The sequence below is a fragment of the Lampris incognitus genome, chromosome 1 (genome assembly GCF_029633865.1).
Source record: "Lampris incognitus isolate fLamInc1 chromosome 1, fLamInc1.hap2, whole genome shotgun sequence".
Taxonomy (NCBI): Eukaryota; Metazoa; Chordata; class Actinopteri; order Lampriformes; family Lampridae; genus Lampris; species Lampris incognitus.
The window spans coordinates 15532324-15555134 of NC_079211.1; the positions used below are offsets into that span (position 1 = coordinate 15532324).

Genomic DNA, 22811 nt, shown 5'->3' on the forward strand with positions numbered 1-22811 from the left:
GATTTAGGGGTAATTTTGGGGTTTTGGCTTGAGGAAATAAATCCAACATAATTTTATAGTCACCACGAGGACAGATAAACAGACGTGTGTGTCTGTGGGGGGGCATGTATTAGTATGTTTGCCTGTGTGTGCATGTGCGAGCAGAGGACCGTTCATAAGAGTAGATGTCACTTCTGAAATATTTTAACTGCGGTCTGGAATCGAACTCTCCCAGCGATGTGAGATTAAACACTTAGAAAATGGGCCAGATCTTTTGCTGCATGCTTTTAGCTCCAGCCATTTCATCTCTTTTGCCTCCATTAAAGAGAATCAATACTTTATGGATTGCTATGACTATTCTGCTCCATTTCGCGAGAGGCTGTTGTGAATGAGCGAGACGGCAACATGTGCACGGCTGGATGGTTTTATGCACGACACAATATGAAGCAGTTTAAATTCCACCAGGAATTTTTTTTCTCTCTCATTTGGCATCATTACAGAAATTCCAGAAAGCCCATTGGTTACCAAACCAGGGATGCTAAGTGAGGGTTTCTTTCTCAGTGTCTGACAATGGGGATAAGAGGGATAGCATTTATACTGCATAAGGTGAAATCAGTCCACACTGAGAACAAAAGAGTACATTTCCGGGTTTTGGCAGCGACACCGGCACAGAATTCTAAGTGTTGATCTCAGCTGCGGCACCTGGCCTCAATCTGAAGTTATGCTGCCGTTTATATAACGGCAATAAGCCTTTTCCCACCATTTATGAAACAAACAAATCTGAAAAAGTTAAGAGTCCATGGGTGACCCAAAGGATATGGTAGCATCAAATACCCCCCCCCCCGGTATCAAGCGCTAACAAATTGGGAAAATTAAGTTCTCATTTGTTTGCAGCGTGCTTAATGTTTCCTAGAGGAAATGTGTTGCCGAGGAAACGGCTCCAGAGAGAGAGACTGCTTATGACCATATCTGAACGCTGGTCCTGAAAATAAATCACCTGCCGGGCAGAAATCCGTTTGAACTTTGATAAGATGGAGACAAAAGCTGGGCCGCTATCAAGGATTAGACCCAAAGTATTGGCACTTTCGATACCGAACGTAGGTGCGAGGGAGGCAAAATAACCAGTAACACTTAAGTCATGCAGACAATGTACAGGTTTTGAGTAATCTTGTATGTGGTGTTAACTCACACCACGCAGCCTACGGTGTCTTCGCTCACAGTACGGTTCAGCCAACACTGCACGTTTCCACAGAAAACACCCAACGGTTTTGTCCATTGACAATTCCAATAAAGTTTTATTCAAACACTATGGCTGCATCCTCCAAAATGCTGACACATTTTCATTTTATATTTTTTACCCCCTCCCCCCTTTTTTGCCCTCCCCAATTGTATCTGGCCAATTACCCCACTCTTCCCAGTCGCTGCTCCACCTCCTCTGCCGATCCGGGGAGGGCTGCAGACTACCACACGCCTCCTCCCATACATGTGGAGTCGCCAGCCGCTTCTTTTCACCTGACAGTGAGGAGTTTCGCCAGGGGGACGTAGCACGTGGGAGGATCATGCTAGTCCCCCCCAGTCTCCCCTCCCTGCCTGAATAGGCACCCCGACCAGCCAGAGGAGGCGCTAGTGCAGCGACCAGGACACATTGGATTCGACTACCATGGCTAGCACCCTATTTAAGCTAATAGGCTACTGTTGCCCAAGCTCGATCCATCTGGTCTCCATACATTAAGATGGAGCCCTCTCAGCTGCGTCATGTTGTTATTGTCGGCTCGCGCAGGCGCACCCAGGTAGCTTCACACTGAATTGTGGGTAATCAGATCGCAATACCGCTCAAAGGAGAAGGCTTCAGCTGCCGCCTGCAGCACTAGTACAAGACACACCCACTCCCCCATCACTTGCCCTCACCCTTAAAGTCAGTTGCAGCCATCTTGATGCGCACCGCTCTGTCACCGGTCCTGGAGCGAGCACCGGCGGGGGGCGGGGCGTGAGGCCTGAGACATTTGCATATTCATAGTTACTGAATTTCTCCACCAGGGAGAAAGAGTAGATGTGCTTGCGGCCCGTTTTCAGAGTTTGTTTTGCGTTTTATGTGGGAAAACCACCTTAAACAATATACTACTCGGAGTATTTTCTAAACTTTAAAAGTGTGTGGAGGGGTACTTTAACATCAGTGTGTGTGTGGGGGGGGGGGCATTCCTTGTACTTATGTGGGCGTCGTTTACCTTTGTGGTTGCACATACCGGCTGTTTGGACCATGTGCATTTTCATATTTGGGTTTGCCTATGTGTGTGTGCGTGGTCAGGCGTGTATGCGTGTCTTAGCGTTTGCCTGTGTGGCTCATTAAAGTCCTTCAGTTTCATCCTTTGGCGTTACTTCAGGGACATAATTTCTGTAATTGGTCCATTTAGCTGTCACGCCAAAGTTGTTTTTTTTTTTTTTGCTAACATCTGCCACTTGAAATTCAATATTTTTTTTTCTTTCTCGGATATTGAGTAACTCTTCAAAGCAAGAGCACTCCGAACTTTCCCTTTTGAAAATAACTTCGTGTCTTTTTTTTTCTTCTTCTTCTTCTTTTTTTCAGAGGATATCTGTAGATGAAGACTTCCAACTCTTTGGTGTCTGCTCCGGCACATCTCCTTAAACTCCAATCCTGTGGAAAAAGCTGGAAGCTCTTTGACTGTGGAAACAACACCGCTCCCCCCACCCCTACCCCCCCACCCCCACCCCACTCCTCCGCGTCGAGGACTCTCGCAGCTCGGCTTAAGAGTGCAGAAGAGAGATTTATGGTGCAAGTATGACAGTTATAAATCAAACTCAGGCCTGGGGGTGGCGAAGGCTAATCAAGCTGAAACAAATCTGAGGTCATATGTGGGCAGGTGGGGAGCTTGAATCTATTGCCCCCTGTCTTGTCATGTCTTTTTTTTTTCCATATCAAAGAGAGAAAGTGGAAGAGGTAGACAGATTGAGGCGGCGAGGCGTAGATGTAGATAGGGTGCAAAGAGGACACCCAGGTACAAAATAGTAACGGGGGCTGCGAGAGACCAAGCCATTGCCTGGCGAGGGAAGTGGGGAGGGCAGAAAAGTTCAGACCAACGTTTCCTGACAGCAGTAATTACTTCCCGGGCTTAACTCGTGGCCTGAATCTCCTTCACAGCCGGCTAATACTCGCCACTGGGGCAACAGTACTGTGTGCTCCTCAGATGGCACCTCCTCCGAGAAGAATCCGGCTCGATCCGGGGCCTCGCCAGGGAGACACTCTTCTTAACGATGACTGGGTGGCGGATTTAATCCTCGGAAGTTGAGAGGTTTAGGATGAACTGCCCATATCTCACCTACGGATGAGAGGATTTGAGCCCGTGTGGCCCCGGTGTCTCGGGGCCAACCGCAGCCTGAGGCAGGGGATCAGATTCACACAGGAGAGAGTGGCAGAGGGGATAATTGAGGACTTTGTCAAGGGACGGGCCTCTCCGTGAATATTTTTCATTATTGCCTTCTTTGATGGGAGAATTGATGTGTCGCACACCATTTAAGTCATGTCTGCACACACATACGCAGGCACCCACACACCTCCAGAAGATTTGAATTAGGTGTGTGTGTGTTGGGGTGGGGGGTGGGGGGCAGACGGGACCGTTGAAAATAACAGTGGTGGCACACTAATAAGGCTGCAGCGTAGCTACATTTCATAGTGTGCAGACTATTCGTACATGGATAAGATTATATTAGGATATTCACATGAAATCAGTGGACAGATCACAAACTGGCTCACTCGGTGTCAGTTTGAGGTCGTCACCCTCCAGCAAACCACGAGAAGAGACAGCCAAAGCAAAACAAGCATTACCCACAATGCAGTATCAAAGATGCTGTGCCACTGTTTCTTACACATGTCCAGCGACTTATGCTTCATATTGTTAACAAACAGCCCCCTTATTTGAAATGAGGCTTGGGTATCTAGTGTTTGCTCTCAGCGCCCTCTAGTGTGTATGACTGGAATTGCTCATACAAACAGAGTCACGGTGGTAAATGAATAGTGACCATTATACCAGGTCTGATTACCGATCTCTCCGTTTCTCTTCCTGTTAGTTTGCATTTATGATTTGTGTTGGGAAGCATAAAACTCAGCATGTCAACCTACGAGGGTGCAGTTTTATTGCAGCACTGAACTCATCAACGCCTTTCACCTAGAAATTCCGTGGGAAAATGTTAAAATTAGATGGGATGAGATGTTCAGGTTGCCTCACGCACCATTTTCAAGGGTCATTTCCTTGACACCAGATCTGTCGTATGTTGCCCTGTTTTGAGATAGTGGCACTTGTTTATACTGCATTGGAAATAACTTCTTCTTGTCAGATCCCACATGTTTTCCCCATTTGATGAAACATGGGATTTTAATGCTGAATATGAGACTCAACAACTGCTAGTCAATAGTTTTAGAAAAGGAGTTTGCTAGGAGCGAATCACAGCCTTCACTCGACATGCCAATGAAACGACAGATTCCAAACAGATAACGGTCGTCTAAGGGAAACGCAATTTTTCAATTTACAAATAATTCGACTTCCCATCTATAAACTATGAAAGTATTTAACTCATTATTCAATTTATTAGACCATTTTCATTTTTTAGGACATATTCTTAGAGTAAAAAAACTGTTGAAAATTGAGCCGCAGTCAATTTACATGAGATTAATTTAATTCTGGAACAAACAAACAAATAAATCAGCATTAATAATCAATTTTCAGCAGTGTGACAGAAAAGGTAAAAAAGACAAGGTAGGCTCTCACTGCATTTCCTCAGACATTACTTTAGATAGGAAATTAAATTACTTGGTGCACTGGGTGGAAGGGACATGAGCGCCCCTGGAAGCCTACTTTGAGCAAGTTAGGGGGGTCTCTGAAATATCGCCCAGTTTTGCGTCACTGGTTGTTTCTGTACATTAAGCTTCCTGAAATGAACAATAACAGCAAAAAAAATATGCCGATGTTGTTTCTATTTGCTCATTACATTCAGATTTCCGAACATTTATCTCTGCTATAATAATCATGATATTGTAGAGCCGAAGTAACGGAGAAGACCGTAGGTTCACACTTTAGCCGTGTAGGCAACTTTCTTTAATCCACGGTAAATCAGCGAGACAACCAAACCACAGCTCGACTGAGCGGAGGTGGCAAGAATAACCAGAAAACTGGCTGGACAACCATAACTTAACCCTGCGTTAACCTGCCAGGGCAACCATGACTTAACCCTTAGTTCCTGGGTTGAATTCTGTCCCCAATACGTGTCCACCACATGAGCCCCCCCAGAATTCGCCCTAGTAATCGAAGTCAGGCAGGCGCGGGTGGACGACAGGCCGTCCGCGGCGGCTCCGGATAACAGGGGCCGGACTGTCTGTGGGAGGCATTGACGCGGGCCTGTGGAGGTTGGCCTGAGGAGCAGAAGAGGCAGCTCGGGCCTCCACGGGGGGAGGAGGCGGAGCCGGGGGACGACCGCGACGAGGAGGTTGGGCTAACTCCAACGGCTGCGTCAAGTCCAGGTGTGCGGGTTTAACTCGGTCCACTGAAACATGCTCGGCCGTGCCCCCAAAATCCACCACCAGGTGCTTAGTTCCCCGTTCCAGGACGCGGAAGGGGCCGTCATAAGGGGGTTGCAGAGGGGGGCGGTGTGCGTCGTGACGGATGAACACGTAGTCCGCTGACTGCAGACCTGGGGGCACCTGGGACACCGGAGCGCCGTGTTGGGCGGTAGGGACGGGTGTGAAAGCTCTGACCCCGTCCAGCAAGGAGGCTCGTTGGTCCACAGCTGACCAGGGACGCGTTGCATTGGGCATGAAATCGCCTGGGACTCGCAGCGGCGTGCCGTACACCAGCTCCGCAGAGGAGGCTTGTAGGTCTTCCTTCGGGGCGGTCCGCAGGCCCAGCATGACCCATGGGAGCTTGTCAACCCAGTTGCAGTCCTTGAGAGTAGCCCGAAGCGCAGCCTTCATGGACCGGTGGAAGCGCTCACATAGGCCGTTCGCCTGAGGGTGGTAGGCGGTAGTGCGATGAAGCTTGACGCCCAGAGCCTCACCCACAGCATTCCATAGCTCTGAGGTAAACTGTGGCCCACGGTCAGATGAAAGGTCGGAAGGCGTACCGAAACGTGAGACCCACGACCCAATAAAAGCCCGGGCCACATCAGCAGACGTCGTGGATGCCAGGGGAACAGCTTCAGGCCAGCGCGTAGTCCTGTCCACCACAGTGAAGAGGTAGGTGAACCCATGGGAGGGGGGTAGGGGACCAACCAGGTCGACGTGGACATGGTCAAATCGTCTCTCCGGCACTGCGAAGCGTTCCAGGGGCGCCTTAATGTGGCGGTGTATCTTAGCCCGCTGACAGGCAACACACGAGTCGGCCCACGCTTTCACGTCTCTCTTAAGTCCCTCCCACACAAACTTAGCAGAGGTCAGGCGCACGGATGGCTTACCGCCTGGATGAGAGAGGCCGTGCACAGCTTCAAATACGGGGCGTCTCCAGCTGTGCGGGACGATGGGCCTGGGCTGTCCTGTGGAGACGTCACACAGGAGGGTGACACCTGTGTCGCTGAAAGGAACGTCCTGCAGGCGGAGCCCCGTGTCGGAGGCCCGGAGACGGAGGATGCTCGGGTCCGTGGCCTGGTCAGCAGCCATCTGTGCATAGTCAAGGCCTAGGTGGACCGCTCCAATCACTGCCCTAGACAGGCAGTCAGCTACCTGGTTAGACTTACCAGCGACGTGCTGGATGTCGGTAGTGAATTCCGAAATGTAGGAGAGTTGTCGCTGCTGGCGAGCGGACCATGGCTCGGCCGTCTTGGACATGGCAAACGTGAGGGGCTTGTGGTCCACGTACGCAGTAAACTCACGGCCCTCTAGCAGGAAACGGAAATGCCGGACGGCGAGCCAGAGACCGAGGAGTTCCCTGTCAAAAGTACTATACTTGCGCTCTCGGGGTGTAAGCTGGCAACTGAAAAAGGCCAAAGGCTGCCAAGCCCCCCCCACCCACTGTTCGTGAACCGCACCAACAGCATAGTCCGATGCATCCGTGGTTATGGAAATAGGCGCTGTAGGTGAAGGATGCGCTAGCAGGGTAGCCTGGGAGAGCGCAGCTTTAGTCTCGGTGAACGCACGGTCCCGCTCTGCTGTCCAGTCGACCGCCTGGTTGGGGGACATGCCTTTCAGCGCCTCGTACAGTGGCCGGATGATAAAGGCGGCTCGAGGAATGAAGCGGTGGTAGAATGTCACCATCCCGATGAACTCCCTGAGCGCACGAGCTGTTTGGGGGCGCGGAAAGGCCGCCACCGCTTCCACCTTTGAGGGCAGGGGGACTGCCCCGTCCCCAGTGATGCGGTGCCCGAGGAAATCAATGGCTGTCAGCCCGAACCGGCACTTCGCCGGGTTGACGATCAGCCCATGCTGGCTGAGGCGTGTGAAGAGGGCATGAAGATGGGACAGGTGTTCTTCCTCGGAGGCGCTGGCGATGAGTATGTCGTCCAAATAGATGAAGATGAAAGGAAGGCCACGGAGCACTGAATCCATCAGCCGCTGAAAGGACTGGGCCGCGTTTTTGAGTCCAAATGGCATTCGTAGGAATTCAAATAGGCCGAATGGGGTTGTCACCGCTGTCTTGGGGATGTCTGAGGGGTGCACGGGAACTTGATGATAACCACGGACCAGGTCGACTTTTGAGAAGACGCATTTGCCAGACAGGTTTGCAGAAAAGTCCTGGATATGCGGGACAGGATAGCGGTCAGGCGTGGTGGCGTCATTTAGTCGGCGGTAGTCCCCGCATGGGCGCCAACCTCCATCAGGCTTAGCGACGATGTGGAGTGGGGACGCCCACGGGCTGTCAGAGCGGCGGATGATCCCCATGCGTTCCAGGTGCTCGAACTCAGACTTGGCAATGGCGAGTTTGGCGGGGTCGAGACGCCTGGCTCTGGCGTAGACCGGGGGCCTCTTCGTAGTAATGTGATGCTCCACCCCATGCTTAGCGGTGGGTGCAGAGAAGGTAGGCTGGGTGAGGTCAGGGAACTCAGCGAGGAGGCGGGTGAACTTGTCTGCCTCTGAGAGAGAGTTGGCTAGACCTGCATAGGCCGCTTCCCTCCGCGTACATGCGAAGGAGGAGAAGGTTAAGGCATCGACCAGACGGCTGTTCTGAATGTCCACTAGCAAACCGTAAGCGCACAAAAAATCAGCTCCGAGGAGGGGAAGCGTTACATTGGCCATGACGAACTCCCACGTGAAACGTTGTCCACCAAAACACAGTTCTACAGACCGCACGCCGTAGGTGTGGATAGGGCTGCCGTCAGCCGTCGCCAACTGGGGGCCCCGCTCCCCGCCCATGATGTCGACGTCAGTAGCAGGGAGCACGCTTCTCTGTGCGCCCGTGTCACAAAGAAATCGCCGACCGGAGATGGTGTCGAGGATGAAGAGTAGCCTGCTCGTATCGCCAACACTCATGGCCACTACTGAGTGTTGGCCCTCTCGTTTTCCGTCGGCCTGTAGTTGCAGGGGGAACGGCACCGTTTAGCTTTCGCACCAAATCGAGCGTGGTACATACAGAGTCCAGAGGGCTTGTAGCGGTCTGACGCTGTGGCGCCACCGTCGGGCCACGCCCGCGATGTCGGCGGGGGGCCAGTGAAGGTAGGAGCCAGCACCCCGGCATGGGAGGAACGTTGTGTAGCGACGAAGAATCGGTCAGCCTCCTTTGCCAGCTCACGGGGATCAGTGATGGTGGAGTTAGCGAGCGCAGTCTGGACGTGGGGCGGCATGTTGCGCAGAAACAGCTCCATAAACAGGAAACATGGCTTTTCTTGACCCAGTAGGTTTAACATCCTGCTCATTAGCTCCGATGGTTTGCCATCTCCCAAGCCCTGAATTGCGAAGAGGCGACGTGCTCTCTCCGTTGCTGACAGTTCAAAAGTTTCAAGGAGGAGATGTTTAAGTGCGGCGTATTTACCATCGGCCGGTGGGTTGGTTATGAAACCGCTTATCCTGGAAGCCGTAGCGCCCCCCAGCGCTGCCACTACGTAGTAGTACCTGGTCTCGTCTGCTGTTATGTCTCTGAGCGCGAACTGCGCCTCAGCCTGCGCGAACCATGTAGCCGCGGAAGACTCCCAAAACTCCGGCAGTTTAATTGCAACGGCGTTCGTAGCCATAATGTGTGTGGTTTCAGAAAACTTATCCGGAAACCGACGTCGGGGTCACCAGTGTAGAGCCGAAGGAACGGAGAAGACCGTAGGTTCACACTTCAGCCGTGTAGGCAACTTTCTTTAATCCACGGTAAATCAGCGAGACAAACAAAACCCACAGCTCGACTGAGCGGAGGTGGCAAGAATAACCAGAAAACTGGCTGGACAACCATAACTTAACCCTGCGTTAACCTGCCAGGGCAACCATGACTTAACCCTTAGTTCCTGGGTTGAATTCTGTCCCCAATACGTGTCCACCACAATATTGTGTCTCTTCCTGCTGTGGCCATCCGTGCGTGGGGGCGCACTCGCGTCACCACGTTTACGTCGCCACTTCGCTTCGCTGCTAAGCGGGCTAACAAGTTGCCGTGTGGTCGCTTGTGATTCAAGGTAAGAATCGGCGAATTACGTGCTTGAGCTGGGCGTTTGTGAGGACTGGCCCTAGTCCTGTTTACATTCATTTCTTCTTCCTCTTGTGATTGTGATGCGATTGTGGTCCCTAACCGCGATCTATTCTGCTTTCCAACTGACGCCGTGGGGTTGTGTGTTGCACACGGTCGCTTGGTCACGCATGGCCGACCTGCGAGGGACGGTTAGTTTAGTTAAGGACGAAAAAAATAAAAAAGTTGAATTAATTATGAAAAATGCTAAAAAGTGGCCGAGGAATAGTGCAGCGCCATTTGGTGAAAAGAAGTCTTAAATACTGCGATTATTGAGGACAATATTGCGATATGATAAGATTTATACATATACTTATTCTTTCCGCTTGTCCCCTGTATCACAGGGTTCGCCATAGCGGATTTGATCGTTTCCATCGGTACCCTGTCAGCACCGATGACCCGGGCCTTGACCGATCCGGTATGGTCCTGTCAATCCGCATTATGATTTGGCAAGTGCTTAGGTCGGATGCCCTTCCTGGCACAATCCTGTGGACCCCCGGGGGCACAGGTAAAGCGCTGGAGGCCAGCTCAGTAGTCATGGCCTTGTGCCCATGGCTGTCGCCATAAATTTATACACATACTAATGTAAACTACTAATAACACACGTTAGCCCCTAGCTAACGGGTCTGACCCTTTAGCCGAGCGGTTAGTGACGTCGCCTTGTGGTACAGTACACGCCGTATCGAATCCCGCACCGGGCGAAAAAATAACCGCTTACACTGATAATACAAACTTGTCATGTTGCATGTTTTATACAGTACTTCTTCTGCTCATTATCGCTGAGCTCGAATCCAAAATGTCGCCTGAAAACAGAGGTCGCGTTTTTGTTTGTTTTTTTTTTGCCACCAGTTTATCGGCGTTAACCTGCTCGTCATCGGTATCCATTTTTTCTTTCTTTCTGGTCTGCGCACAGCACGCTGGATAGTCATGTGACCGTAGACTGCATACGTCACTGCCTAACCAGAGACTGATTGGTCAGCTCTTAATTACGGGCGTAGGTATGCAAACTGCACACAAACTGACGTTCACACGTCGCACATTTTATCCATCCATTATCCGAACCGCTTATCCTGCTCCCAGGTTCGCGGGGCTGCTGGAGCCCATCCCAGCAGTCACTGGGCGGCAGGCGGGGAGACACCCTGGACGGGCCGCCGGGCCATCACACAGGGCCGAGAGAGACACACACACACACACACACACACTTTAGTACAGCGGATTCACCTGACCTACATGTCTTTGAACTGTGGGAGGAAACCGAGGACGACCCCCAAGGTTGGACTACCCCGGGACTCGAACCCAGGACCTTCTTGCTGTGAGGCGACCGCGCTGCCCGCACGCCCATTTTGTTATTTAATTAAACCGCAGCCTTTTGCGGTTATATAATTGCACAGGCTGACATTGCGATTAGATTAATCGTGCAGCACTACTGAGGAGGAAGAGGGGGAGGGGGCGTGGATGTGTGAGGCAGGAACATGGGCTGCTTGGGTACACCCTCCACCACTTCATCTGACTCAAGTGTTAGTTTGGGTATGTGTGTTCTTGTAGTTTTTGGATGTGTTTTTGTCTTTGTGTTGTACTGCTGTGGGCTGGGGGAAACGGCATTTCGTTTCATTCCATGTACGCAAGTGCATGAAGTGAAACGACAAAGTGTTCCTGATTCCTGAATTCTTCTTTCTCTTCCATCTCACACCCAACTTGCAAGTCATATGCGTTGACAACATTCATCATCGCCGCCCCTTCGATTTCCATTTTCATACTCATCACTCTGTCCGACACTCTCCCCTTCACCTCCAACACACTTTCTTCAGAAATACCCCTACCCCATTTCTCCCCCATCCACACTAGGGATCGATCGATTATCGGCCTGGCCGATTATCGGCTTAGATAGTCGTCATTTTTCATATTATCGGTATATTTTTATCGGCCCAAAAAAAAGTCCGCTGCGCATCATGCGCGCTTCCGACGCAGCCTTCACTCTCCCAAAGCACAGCACGACACTCGCTCCAACAACACAAACACAGCAGAGAAGCGTCGAGGAGTCCGACCACTTTTCTAAGGTAAGAGGAGCACGCCAAATGCCACGAAACCCACCCGGTCGGTAAGAAAAGCATGCCATGACGTTAGTTACGAAACTCACTCCGTAAGGTGTTTCTCCGTCCCCCCACACACACACACATACAGCAAAGAGCACAACGTCGTCCAACATGAACTCGACAACAGGTTGTCAATTAAAACAGAGGGCCCACTTTCCACTGCTGTGCTTAGCCTTCGAATGTAACTAGGCTAAAAGAAAACGGCTACTGTGTGATATTTAGTTACATAGAGTTGTCAGAGTTGTGCATGATCGCGCTAAAAGAGCGGCAGTCATTAAACGTGGTATTGCGGTGATACACATTTGAGGGTGGATTCACCAGGGGCTGCTGCTCCTTTAAGGCGGACATTTTAGAGTGCCGACGTAGGCACTGCGTGGGGTTTCCGGGGAGCCATGATTGCAGCAGCCTAGCGGTTAGCTCAGTGTTTCTCAACCCAGTCCTCAAGGAGCCCCTATCCTGCATATTTTCTTTGCAACCCTGAATAGGTACCCGTTTGTAGTTATTCAACCAATCAGCAATGAATTTTGTCAGACGTTGCACACCTTGCATAATTAAGTGCTGCGAGATGATTGGTCGAGCAGGGCTACCTATGCAGGGTTACAATGAAAATCTGCAGGATAGCGGTTCCTTGAGGACTGGGTTGAGAAACACTGCGGAGGGATTGCGTTGTATCGGTGTCGTTTTGTGTGGCGAGTAAACGGAATTGACTCGACTCGATCTCTGCCGTCTCCTCATTCCTGCACTCCCACATTATTGTGGCGAATTCGGGGGGGCAGTCCGGTAGACCGTCGCCCCAGGCGGGACGCGAACCCGTGTCTCCCACTCCGCAAGCGACAACGTTAACCAGTCGACGGGTTCGCGTCCCGGCCGTGGCGACGGTCTCCCGGACTGCCCCCCGAATTCGCTGCGGTATCCATGTGCAACACATTTTGATGGCACAGACAACCTCGTTAATCCGAGGCGACGGCGTCAGGCGGTAAGGCGTTGCTAAAAGAGCAGCGGTCACTGCTGCTGCCCAATTTCCCCTCGGGGATGAATAACGTTTGTTTGACGCGTTTTGTTTGCAAATATTGTTTACGTAGTGTTACGTATGGTACAGCCGCGACAAGCACACAACCGGAAGTTGCCCCTGCGGTAACACAACGTGAAATGAATACAAAAACAAACCGAACGCAGAGGATACACAAACAGAGGCGGATAAACTGGCAGCTATGCTTACCGTCACTGCAGCCGTGAGCCGGTTGGGGACCCCCGCCAGGACGTCTCCTCTGAGTGGTCCGAAGAATGCAACCCCCCCCTCCCCTCCTCCCGTAAGCGGCCAGTCCTATTCGTTTTAGCGGCGAGAGCGCTGTGTAGAAACCCGCTGTTCCTTCCGCTGAGCGTGTGCCATACAGTTCCCGAACTTTTTTATGCGCTTATGACCAATTCCCGCCAAACGAATGGGCCGGACGTGACGTCACACTCAGGAAACCTGCTGCGCTGGGACTTGTATTCCCCTCTCCCTCTTTTTTTAATCTCCCAGGCGTCACACAGCGTACAAAACAATATGTCTGTGACTTCTAGTGTTTACCATCAGTTCTGCACCCAAAAAAACCAGAAGTGGGCAGAAAGGCCCCAAAACACATCCGTAACAGTAGTTTATTTTCATGAATATTGCTTCGTTTTGTATTAAAACTAGACAGGAAGTACGTTGACGCGCTGTGTTGTACAGGGACACATTTAGTTGTTACAGTTTGCTCCAAGAAGAAACGTGAAGCGGGCGAAGTTTTTATACGGCGCTTAAAAGTGTGAGTTTAAAAGTGGTATTGCGTTGCCCTTTGAATATGTTATGTTTATGTACACTTACAACGGATTTTTTTTTTTTAGGTGAGCCTTTTCTTAAGTGGCTAAAATGCGTTTTGTCCGTGTCCCATTCCGTTCCTCAACTTCCGTGCCGCACGGCTGCTCCTGCTGAATCTCCAAACTAGGAGCGCACAGACTCCCATCTACTGCAGGTAACACACTGGCTACTAAAGGTAACACACTGGCTACTGCAGGTAACACACTGGCTACTGCAGGTAACACACTGGCTACTAAAGGTAACACACTGGCTACTGCAGGTAACACACTGGCTACTGCAGGTAACACACTGGCTACTGCAGGTAACACACTGACTACTGCAGGTAACACACTGGCTACTAAAGGTAACACACTGGCTATTGCAGGTAACACACTGACTACTGCAGGTAACACACTGGCTACTGCAGGTAACACACTGGCTACTAAAGGTAACACACTGACTACTGCAGGTAACACACTGGCTACTGCAGGTAACACACTGGCTACTAAAGGTAACACACTGATTACTGCAGGTAACACACTGGCTACTAAAGGTAACACACTGATTACTGCAGGTAACACACTGGCTACTGCAGGTAACACACTGACTACTGCAGGTAACACACTGGCTACTAAAGGTAACACACTGATTACTGCAGGTAACACACTGGCTACTAAAGGTAACACACTGACTACTGCAGGTAACACACTGACTACTGCAGGTAACACACTGACTACTGCAGGTAACACTGACTACTGCAGGTAACACACTGACTATGATAAGTACCTCATTCAACCCCACTTAAAAAAAAAACGAACTATCACTTTAAAGATAAGAGAACGGGAACATAATGACACTAATGTTTATTTTTCCATTCAGTTCAGTCAAAGCCTGCTGGGAGCACTTTAACCAATTTATGTGGAGTTGTTTTAATATTATAATTATTCAGTTTGATCAAAGTTTATTTCTCGTTGTCCATGCTGTTTAATTCATTCCATTTTCATGGCTTGGAAATTATTTTTAATTAAAAAAAGAATTCCTCTTGGATTGTTATCTAGTGCCTTGAACATCATGCACTTTATTTTTTTTCCAAATATTTTCTGTTTTACACAAAATTCACTCAAACTTATGTTCATTTAAAGGCAGCCTTGTGTTGGGGTTTGTGTTGCTGTAAATTTTGGCACTTTTTTTTTTCTTTTTTGCATTTACCACAACTGAATATCGGCCCCGAATATTGGATATCGGCCTCCATAACATACCAATAATCGGTATTGGCCATGGAAAAAACAAAAAACATATCGGTCGACCCCTAATCCACACCATGGTAGAAGAGTTTGAACCAACCCCTGATGCTCCTTGCCTTACTCCCCTGCCACCTGGGCTCTTGCGCACAGCATAGCTACCTTCCTTCTCTCCATCATATCAGAATAAATTGTATTCTTATTCTTAATAATGATAATAAAAATACAATTTATTTATATCATGCCTTTAGTACATGAAATGCAGCTCAAAGTGCTTTACATTAGAAAGAAGCAAATTAAAACAATCAGAAGCAGAAACATGTCCATAAAATGTCAATTTAAAAGTGATTATAACTGACAAGAGAGAATGAAAATGAGAAAATAATTTAAGAGCATATAAGATGATAAAAGTAAAAAATATTACAACAGACGGATGTGAAAAATATAAAAGTCTGTAAAATAATGATCAACTTAAAAGTAGTGCAAAAATGAGAAGATAAATTAAGGCCAATTATAGATTGTTAGTCATATGAAAGTGTAAACTCGGTCTCCCAAATGAAACTGGGTTATTAGGTAATGCTCATGATAAGATAACGCATATCAACAATTCAAAGTTCATTATAATGGTTGTGTGAGGCTGCTCTGTTCTGCTCAGACACGAGGACTTTGGACCCTATCGAGTGGCTACTGGGTCCACCCGGCAGGCTTTATTGCTGTCTGTTCGTTTCCTGTGCTGCATGTTTGTGTATGTATTTTTAAAGAGAGTATATCTCCCACTCTTAAATAATTAAGAACAGCCCAAAACTAGTGACGGACCGTCTCCACACATGTTGAAATAAGCTTGAGAGGTGTGAGCACAGGGGCAAGAGAGGCCTCAGCTTGATGTGTTTTTCTTTTTGCTTTCTCGCCATGGTTAAAGAAAATAAATGACCCAGTCTGGGAGGTTGGCCTGGCTTTTAAGTTGATCACGGGGGGCCTTATTAGTAAGCAGATGACCCAGTTAACACTGGCCTCAATAGACCTCCCCACCTGTTCACTCTCACAAGCTCCCCATCCACAACTGTCCACTTCTCTCTTTCACTTTTACTTTTTTCTGGTTTCTTTCTTTCTTTGTGGTTCTTTCTTTATCCCCCTCTCTCATTCTGTAGGACATTCTTACAGAATGAGATCTCTCTCATTCTGTCTGTCATATAGGTATGTCCTTCTCTATATCTGTCTGTCTCTCTCTGTCTGTCTGTCTCTCTATCTCTGTCTGTCTGTCTCGCTCTCTGTCTCTCCGTCTCTTTCTGTCTCTTGCTCTCTCTGTCTGTCTGTCTGTCTCTCTCTCCAATGTCTGTCCTTTCTGCAGGGCAATAGAAAAAATTGTTTCATCATTTTACAGCGTGGACGATTTGAAAACCTTGTTTTTGTTATAAATACTTTGTTTGGACCACTCAGTGAGACTTTTTCTGAAACTGTTTTTGGTTTTATGAGCTGATTACAATAAGACGAATAGGTTTGAATATCAGTTGTTGGACTGGAATGTAAACTGAATAATTGTGCTTTTGAAGCTCTGTCGGTCTGTCTGTCTGTCTATATTGCGGCCTCAGAAGGCCACAGACAACAAAATGTGGTTTTAACACAGATGTGCTACAGATACACTTCAGTTAACAGCGGAAAAGTGTTTCCTACTATCAGTGTACATCCCTTCCCATAGACAGCTAATCTTAATGCTGGCTGCTAATCTTCAGACGATGCCAGTCTACTACGCAGTGCCTGCACCAGGCAATAATAGCGTCACCATTCCTTGTCATTCCCTCGCTGCCAAGGCAGTAATAACATTAACTAAAGTGAATTTGAAGATACAATGAGGACATTGTAGAGTTTAGCTTGACCTAAGAGGAAAATATAACAGCTGCCCTGACATCTTGGCCAAGTTTACGTTAAAGGTAAATGGTTCGAATTTAACCACTGGAAAATCGCGGGCCCTAATGGAAAGCGTATGTAGAAAATGGGCCAAAACCTGCAAAAAAATAAGAAATAAAAAAAATAAACAAAAAATGGTGTGTACCTCTAAGTTATCAGCCGTCCTTCACTCTTTTCGACAATCAGTGCTGACCCACAATGACCTACTCACGCTGACCTCCCATGCATTCTGGTCCAAAGGTGACCATGAAGCCTGAAACCAGAACACCAAAGCCTGGTTAAGTACAGCTTGGCAAGCCAACGTAAAAACGGCTTTAATAAGTCGCTTGTCAGGGTAATGGTTGATACCCACAAGAAGATATGATTTGATATGCAGATTTGCATTACAGCCGGCTCAACTCGAGAGAGATGTTCCTTTAACACTGCCTCTCATTCAGTACCCTGCTAGTACTATGGTATTGAAAGTGTCATTCACTGTACTGAGAATACAACATGCCCGCAAGCCTGGGTCCTACAGAAGAATGAGGCTCATGGCAAGGAGGACACCTGATTTCTATTTCAATATCTCTAGTTGAAATAGATTTCATATTAAACACTTTGTTGTCTCTTTCCACAAATCAGATTCAGAATAGAAGTTTGGGCCAAAGCGGAGGCACAGACTTATTTTGACCTAAATCATTTTGACTGAATTGACTTATTGACTGAAGATGGTAATGAGGTTATGTCTGAGCCTGTCTCTGCAGGCTAACAAATCTTTTCCGTGTCTTTGCTGTGTGCCTCTCGGCTCAGCATGGATCTCGTTTCAGTAAAGCTCAAACAGAAACGCACAGTTTACTGTGTTTTTCATGTTTTTCCTAAAAAATGAAAAATAAAGTTGAATAAAAAAATCCCAAGCAGTTTGCATTGGATCATAGTTCATTCAGTAGTTGAAGGATCGTTATTATTCGGCTAAACATTTTTGCAAGAATGAATTATTACTTTGACATTTTACGTGGTTTAATCCCGCTGGAAAGCGCCGATCAGAGGTCAGCCAAAACTAGTTCAGAAGGGTCTGACAGTTCCCTGCATGAGTGAATCATGTACAGTATCAGTGGAATTTGGATTGGTTTTAGGAATGTGCACCACTGATAGCAACCAGCTTCCACTGTGACCTAGTTTAGACAGCCGTAGGACCCGATGCTTAAAAAGCATTCATCTCATTTCAATAATTTAGGCATGCTACTCCCATCACCAAACGCAGTACAATTTATCTTCTTCTTTTTTTTTAAAATTTTTAACCAAAGCAGACGGAGGATCAAGACACCGATCTGTGCTGTACATATTGTCTGACTTTGTGGATTTTTGAAAATGTTGCCTTATATTTTCTAATTATGTGTGATGTTGTATGTTGGCCTTTATCCTGAGAACATTTTTTATCACAGTAATGTTTTTTTTTTTTTTTTTTTTTGCTCTTACAGGGACATTGTAAATGGTCATGAATACAGATAATTGATCTTCAGACACAGACAGTATGACAGGCAGAGTTTTAAACAGATTATCTCAAATACATACATCCCATATTACTTTTAATAGAAGTTGTGTTATGCAATTAGTATTTAGTTCAAGTAAAGAATTAAGGTAATCTGCATCAAGATACCACTGGAGGCAACATTTTTGTGTATATGGCTCATTTCTATGAAATAAAAAAATCCATGTTAAATTTAAATTTTCCAAAACTGTGACTTTAGCCAACTTATGGATCTGTTTCAAGCCACGTCATTGATAAGCTACTGTCACAGGGCCAGTGTTGATAGTCTCGCATGCTCAGACACATTGCACATCTGCACAGGTCAGTAAACATGAAGTCTACAGTCGATGCCAGTCTGTGTGCCCGGCTATAAGGTTAAACAAGGGAAAGAAGGGAAATGCAAATCAGCTGCTGCAAGTTAAGGTGCAGTAGGCTAAAACTCTGTGCAGAATTAATGAACATACAGAGAGAGCGGTGAAAACAATGAGAAATGGGTGAGAAAACTGTTTTAAAAGTTAAGTTTTATTGGCTACATGATTTGATATGACGCTCTCTTCATATGAAATGTGCTTTAGATGTGAAAAATAAGTTGAACAAAGTTCTCAAGTTGAACAAATGCTCCAGTTTTAAGTTTTTCAGTTTTCACTCTGCCTCTGTCTAAACATAGAAATATAGGCTACAGTATGTAGGTTATATGTATGTGTTTGTTTAAAGAGGGGGGGGGGGATCAGTTAGTTGCTCAAACCAGAAGAGCAACAAAATTTAGCAGTAAATATACAAATGTGGTGGCACAGTGGTTAGCGCAGTCGCCTCACAGCAAGGGGGTCCTGGGTTCGAGGCCCGGGGTAGTCCAACCTTGGGGGGGGTCCACTGTGTGGAGTTTGCATGTTCTGCCCGTGTCTGCGTGGGTTTCCTCCGGGTGTTCCGGTTTCCTCCCACAGTCCAAAGACATGTAGGTCGGGTGAATTGGCAGTACTAAATTGTCCCTGGGTGCTAATGTGTGTGTGTGTGTGTGTGTGTGTGTGTGTGTGTGTGTGTGTGTGTGTGTGTGTGTGTGTGGGCCCTGTGATGGCGTGGCGGCCTGTCCAGGGTGTCTCCCCGCCTGCCACCCAATGACTGCTGGGATAGACTCCAGCATCCCCGCGACCCTGAGAGCAGGATAAGTGGTTTGGATAATGGTTGGATGGATGTACAAATGTGTAGAACGAAATTAGAGCAAAATTAGGACGCCACATCTATCAATCAATCAATCAAGTTGTATTTTATGTAGCGCTTTTCTAGCTGCAACAGCCACTCAAAGCACTTTACAATTAATTCACACACACACACACCCAGATGGCATGTCAATCCATCAATCACACTTGGACATAAGGATCAATTTTCACTGTTGTTATTGTGGATCGGGGCCATGCCCCTCATTCAAATTAAACCGGGATTGATTTCCTCTTAATGGCTGACACAGGAGGTGGCTTATTATTATCTGGCACTCCACAGTACTTTGTAGCAATAGTTTCGCTGTCGGTGATAATTTTCAGTATAATGATAATTTCAGTGTATTTTCACCATCATTCCTTTCAAAAGGGTTCATGAAAACAAACAAACAAATCGATAATCATAAAATCCCCCCACTGACTGTAATATGTCACCTATTGGTATGTTAATGACTCAACTTCTACTACTTCTACTTTCGGCTGCTCCTGTTAGGGGTCGCCACAGCGGATCATCCGTCTCCATCTCTTCCTGTCCTCTGCATCTTCCTCTGTCACACCAGCCACCTGCATGTCTTCCCTCACCACATCCATAAACCTCCTCTTTGGCCTTCCTCTTTTCCTCTTCCCTGGCAGCTCCATATTCAGCATCCTTCTCCCAATATACCCCCTCCACACGTGTCCAAGCCATCTCAATCTTGCCTCTCTTGCTTTGTCTCCAACCGTCCAACCTGAGCTGTCCCTCTAATATAATCCTTCCTAATCATGTCCTTCTTCGTCACTCCCAATTAAAATCTTAGCATCTTCAACTCTGCCACCTCCAGCTCCACCTCCTGTCTTTTCATCAGTGCCACCTGTCTCAGACCATATAACATAGCTGGTCTCACAACCATCTTGTAAACCTTCCCTTTAACTCTTGCTGATACCCTTCTGTCACAAATCACTCCTGACGCTCTTCTCCACCCCACTCCACCCTGCCTGCCTCTCTTCTTCACCTCTCTTCTGCACTCCCAATTACTTTGGACAGTTGACCCCAAGTATTTAAACTCATACGCCTTCGTCACCTCTACTCCTTACATCCTCACCATTCCACTGTCCTCCCTCCCATTCACATACAGGTGGTCTTTATTGTAGCCGCCGCTTGTCTAAAGTGTCATAACGCTAAAGCGTCCCTAGGGGGCAGCCTTCCCCCACTGTTTGTCCCCACTTTCCCTTCCACCACACACCCAAAACAAGTCAGACTACCTCTCATTGCTTGAGGACATTATTACACACTCAATAAAGCAATCTTCAGCCATTTTCTTTGCCTAATTGATCCCGCTGCTGCTTAACAATGTGCAGTGTGACATTTTTATTGCAGCGGCAGCTCGTCGCTCGACAAACATGCTATTCATTATCTTACTGCCGTACTCTTGCCTGACCGGCCATCTGTGGCCCGCACCAAGTGGCCGGTGAGCAGTCGAGACGACAGCCTCTGCAACGAGTCCCAGCGGCGCCATACGGTGGCTTGTAAGCGCGTTGTTTCTCGTTTTCACATCGCTTCCAAGAGGTACTTGCGAAACACTCGTCTGGGGGACAAGAACACACCATCTCTTGCCCGAGCTCACCCTGATTTTGGGGGGGGGGGTTTGTTTTTTTGGGGACAGATATATAAACGAAACAAGCTGAAAACAAACTAAAGGCGAGACCCGATAAGATAGCAGGCGACGTGCAGTCCCTGTCGGTCTCTCTCTCACTCTCATACACGCAAACAAACTCACACAGAATGACAAACGCACACAACGTGCTCGTTTTCCTATACATGTGAGGACCCCTCGTTCAGTACATTCATTCCCCTAGCCCTTAACCGTGACCATGAGAACTAAACGCCTAACCTTAACCCTTACCCTTACCCTAATCCTAACCCTGATCCTGAACCCACATTCCAACCCTAAAATAGACCCTTAAAGAAGTGAAGACCGGCCATGACTTCCTCACAAGGCAACAATGACCTCACGCCGGTGGTTCGAAACTCAAATGAGTCCTCATAGTAAATACAGAGACAAGAACACACACACACACACACACACACACACACGTTGTATGTGTCTATGCAAAGTGAGCACGATATCGTTAGCACCCGTCAAATTATTTATTTAGTTCAGTTATTAAAGGGCAGTATATGCATCAACAGAAACACCTGAATTATTTATGCAAAACCGCTCGGTCAAGTCATCGACAGGCGTGAGCCGTGATGTAAATACAAGCTGGGTGTCTCGTGTGATCGCCGCTCGGGTTTTCCTAGAAGCTCAGAACCGCCGTGCAAGCCGGCTCACAAGCCGCCAGAGAAGAAGAAGAAGGTGTAGATGAAGGAACATCTAAATAGTAAATATACTTCAGTTTTATTTCAATAATAGATACACTGTCCCCACCATCCCAGATATGCAGGTCAGGAGAGGCACGTTCAGCATGTGTGTGTGCTAGTGTGTGTGTGTGCTAGTGTGTGTGTGTGTGCTAGTGTGATTCATTAAAAGCACTGATCAGGCATCTCGTTAAGTTGACAAACTAGCGAGAAGGCTGCGTAGCGGATTGTGCTGACGAGCCCTGCACGACTGTTGAAAACTGTTTTTCCTTTTTTTCTTTTTTTCTCCCCCTATTTATTTTCCAAATCAGCAAGGGCCGCACTTACCGTGTGTACATGCGTGTATATATATATGTGTGGTGTGTGTGTGTGTGTGTGTGTGTGTGTGTGTGTGTGTGTGTGTGCGTGGGTGTGTGTTGTTCCGCTGTCCTCCCTTTCACCAAGCCACCCCTTGTGATGTCAGCATGACAGGGTGGAGTCGAGCGGAGCTGCACATGTTTGGAGCATGCTACCAGACTCCTCGCCCTTCCTCGTGTGTGTGTGTGTGTGTGTGTGTGTGTGTGTGTGTGTGTGTGTGTGTGTGTGTGTGTGTGTGTGTGTGTGTGTGTGTGTGTGTGTGTGTGTGCTAGACCAAATCCAAAGAGGAGGAGAGAGGAGGGACTGGTGTATAAACCAGTCACTCTTTTTTTTACCAATCACAAGGGAGGTTCCCCCCATACCCCACCCCTCTCGCTCTCTCTCTCTCTCTCTCTCTCTCTCTCTCTCTCTCTCTCTCTCTCTCGCTCTCTCTCTCTCTCTCTCTCTCTCTCTCTCTCGCTCTCTCTCTCTCTCTCTCTCTTCTCTCTCTCTCTCTCTCTCTCTCTCTCTCTCTCTCTCTCTCTCTCTCAGTGACTCTCTCTCTCTCTCTCTCTCTCTCTCTCTCTCTCTCTCTCTCTCTCTCTCTCTCTCTCGGTGACTCTGTCCCCCTTTGCTCCCTCCCTCTGTCTCCAAGCACGCCAACCATAGAAAAAAAAAAAAAGTGCAAAGGGAAAAAAAGAAAAAGATAAGCGGCTTCTGGGTTTTGCTTTCAGGCGCGTTCCT

At 47.9% G+C, this 22811-nt stretch overlaps 1 long non-coding RNA gene across 1 annotated transcript in view; it reads right to left on the reverse strand.

The window, feature by feature from the left end:
* LOC130107298 (uncharacterized) overlaps positions 1 to 22811 on the reverse strand; it is a 75832-nt gene that overhangs the window by 13084 nt on the left and 39937 nt on the right. The gene's annotated exons all lie outside the window — the stretch shown is intronic.